The following is a 3,727-nucleotide window of genomic DNA, read 5'->3' as shown; positions in this document are numbered from 1 at the left end:
CCTGCTCCCCGTGGGCTGTGGCCAGCGCTGCCTTCACTGTCAGGAATGCTCTGTCGAGGGAGGATTCCCAAGATGCGATGTGCGGTCAGCAAGAAAGCACTTTTGATCCCCGCCACAAGAACGCAGCTGAGCTGAGAATCTGACTCTCCATAAATCAGAGTCCTGTGGGGAATGGCCGGTGCGGCTCCCCACGCAGGTGCCCGGCCCCTCGGCAGTCCTGCGGGGGCACTCCCTCACTTTCAAAGTCTTCTAGAAGCTGCTGGAGCTCAAATGGTAAATCCATACGACTCCGCTCACACACAAATTCTTCCCGACTTCCCGGGCATCTGTTTTCCTCATTCTCTCCAGGCAGGTGTGAGCGCCTGTCTGCCTTGCTTCTGTTTGTTATTTCGTGTCTAACCTTCAGCCCTGAACGTGGCTCGGCCTGTGAACAAGAGCCAGAGTTCTGAGTGTGCACTGCTTTTCATTTGTGCAAAGAGACAGAAAGAAGCAGCTCTTCAAAAAGTTTAAGAAGTCAAGATGTTCCTGCAGCCCCGGGTGCTCGGTCCAGAGAGGCGGCTGCAGAGCGGCTGGAATCCTCCTCCAGGGATGCCCTTGTGCCTTCGGGAGGCGAGCTTTTCCCCTAGTCAGCACCACACTTCCCGCACAGATGAGTGGGGCAACACCTGCAGAACTTGAGACCAGGGCCACCGTCAAAGGTTCAGGTGCCAGGGCAGCTATAAAGCCATGCTGCACAATTCGTTTTTTTTTTTTTTTTTTAAGATTTATTTATTTATTTGAAAGGCAGAGTTACAGAGAGGCAGAAGCAGAGGCAGAGAGAGATCTTCCATGCGCTGGTTCACCCCCTAAATGGCCGCAATGGTCAGTACTGAGCCCATCCGAAGCCAGGAGCCAGGAGCTTCTTCCAGGTCTCCCATGCAGGTGCAGGAGCCCAATGAGTTGGGCCATCTTCTACTGCTTTTCCAGGCCACAGCAGAGAGCTGGATCAGAAGTGGAGCAGCCAGGACTCGAACCAGCGCCCATACAGGATGCTAGCACTGCAAGTGACAGCTTTATCTGTCACAGCGCCAGCCCCAACCCCAAGATTCTTAAAGGTGCCCATTCTTAGCTGCTACCTTCATGAAGATCTAAGAATCGCAGTGTTTAGCAAGCACTCAGTAGGTGCTGAGTACAGCTCTTAGCACTTTACAGATTCTCTGTTAACTCTGAGAACAACCGTAGGAAGGTAGCTCTCACCACTGTAGCCCCCTGGAGAAACTGAGCTTGCAAAAGGTTAGGACAATTGGCCCAAATTCACCAAACCAACACACAGCAAAGCAAAATTTAGAACCCACTTGTTCTGATTCCAGGGAGCCTCAGAACTGGAAAGACAAATGCCCAGTGAGAACTCTCCCCAGGTAGGCTATCCCTTTGAGATACGCCTAAGCGGTAGCCAAATATAAAGACAAAGATTGTTGGTAACTATGGGGGTTTCAGGATCACGGCAAAGACAGACAAGGGTGATCGGGCACAAGTTCTGCTAAGACCAAAGACCCAGATCTGGAGACGCCTTGTGGACAAGCCAAGAGAGCCAGGCGGCCTCCAGGTGCTGCAGGCGGGGTCCACATCCAGGCCCGGCAGTCTTGGGAAGTCGGCCCTGGAAAAGCTCCAGGGCCACAGGCAGTACCCACACTAGGCACACTCTGGCGCCGGAGTAAAAGCATCTACTCCTCTTCGGAGGTAGGAAGACCGCCTTCCCGGGCTCCCTCCAGGCAGAGAAGGGCTGGGGAGGCCAGGGCTGGGGAGGCGGGGCCAGGGCGGCTGCACTCCCCCCACCCCCCAGCACTCACACCCTCCACCAGTCCACTGACTCAGAGGAGCAGCTAAGGTGACTCAGAGAAGTCCTTCGGAGTTCCTAAGAAAGCACGCGCGACGCCAGCCGCGAGGTGCGCTTCCTCGTGGCCACATTATTGGAAAGGGTGTGTGTCCCCAGCATGGAGCCACCGTCCTCGCACGCACGGCGCCAAATCACACTGCGGGCCATTTTTAGGACAGAGAGGCGAGACATCCAGGCAAGCTTGGAAATGTGGGTTTGCTCTTAAAAGCTGACCCACGCCACGAGGATTGGCTGAAGGCACTGAGGGACTCTGAGGCTGGTTGTTTGAAGTGGGACAAACACAAGGGAGGGCGTGGTGTAGGCACACACGGCGGCCGTGGGGAAAGGCTGGGTGCTGCTCCACGGGGCCGCCCACGCCCTCGTCTCCTTCTCCCCATTCCTCTCCCCCCAGCCCCCTTCGGGACCTCTGCTGAAGGAGGAGCGAGAGGAGAGGAGGGGGAGAGCGATCGACCACCTCTGCCCCTCTCCGCTCTGACCCATCTGCAGAATCGGCTCCTTGATGGCCGCCCCGGCCCTGGCTCCGCACACCCAGAAGCCCAGAGACAGAGGCAGCTGCAGGATCTCTGTTCACGGGACCGGCACAGCTCGCTGCTTACTCACCCGGCCGGGTGGGCGGAAGCACCAAGCATCGAGGGACACGCCCTATCCCCGGGCGGTGGCTCCGCTGTATTTAGTGCTGGGTCAACCACTCTTCTCTGGCTTCTGGGTGCCATGTGACGCACGAATGCACGCCAGTCACTTGGGTATGTGCCCCTGAACGAACGCTACAGCCCGGCAGCCCATCCTGGAAGCGAGAGGAACGTCTTCCGGAAAGAGCATCTTCCGGCAGTTAATGCGAGCACCTGTGTGACAGGGGCCTGCCTGGAGCCCCTGGACGCCATCCTGTGCCTACACAATGGGTCTTCAAAAACCTCACGAAAGAGTAGGCACTTGGCCTAGCACTAAGCCGGTGGCTGGGATGCCCACACCTATGATTGCCTGGGTTCCAGCCCAGGCTCTGCTCCAGATTCCTGCTTCCTGCACACCCGGGGAGGCAGCAGGTGATGTCTCAAATCCGCGGGTCCCTCCACCCGCGTGAGAAACCTGGATTGAGCTCTTGGCTCCCAGCTTCAACCTGGCCCAGCCTTGGCTACTGCAGGCATTTGGGGAGGGAACCAGTGAAGAGATTCTCTCTCTCTCTCTCTCTCTCTCTCTCTCTCTACCTCTGTAATAAATAAATCAATATTTTTAAGTTCATGGAATATATAGGATTTAAAAATCTGCACAAAAGTTTTTGTTGTTGTTGCAAAGCAAACATCGTTTTATTCCATTTTCCCAGAAACCTTTTAGAAATCTGGAGTGAGCAGGGAGCAGGACAGGGGAGGCAGGGAAGCCTGCAAAGGGCAGACGCACAGGCAGCCTCTGGGGACAGCCACAGCCTCAGTGATTCTAGAGAAAGCAGAAATCTGGGTGTTCCTGGGAAATCTCAACATTTTCAGGTTAGCCATTAATTCAGCTGAAAAACTTAGAAGCCAATGCTAGCAGGGCAGACAGCCCTCCCGCCCAAGGGGTGTGGCTCTGAGTTGGCCCACTCTCACCCTTGGTCACCCACACTAACATTCGTGGTGCTATCAGTGGTAGGGGCCAAGAGATTCTCAGGCCCACCTTGGATTTAAGCAGGAGAGCTGGGCATTCCCACCCGGAGGGAGGGACTGCTCATTTGCAAGTCTGATCCCGGCTGGCTGGGAACCAAGGGTCTGCCTCCAGCTGTGACACTCTGTGACCCCAAGGACTACTGCATCCTGCCTCTGGGAACCCCCCCCCCCCACCGCCCCCAGGTCCTGTGTTCTGCCTTGGTACAAGCCTGGCATT

Source organism: Oryctolagus cuniculus, chromosome 12 (assembly GCF_964237555.1).
Source record: "Oryctolagus cuniculus chromosome 12, mOryCun1.1, whole genome shotgun sequence".
Classification (NCBI taxonomy): domain Eukaryota; kingdom Metazoa; phylum Chordata; class Mammalia; order Lagomorpha; family Leporidae; genus Oryctolagus; species Oryctolagus cuniculus.
The sequence above is the reverse complement of the archived record's forward strand: the minus strand, read 5'-3'. Positions refer to the sequence as shown.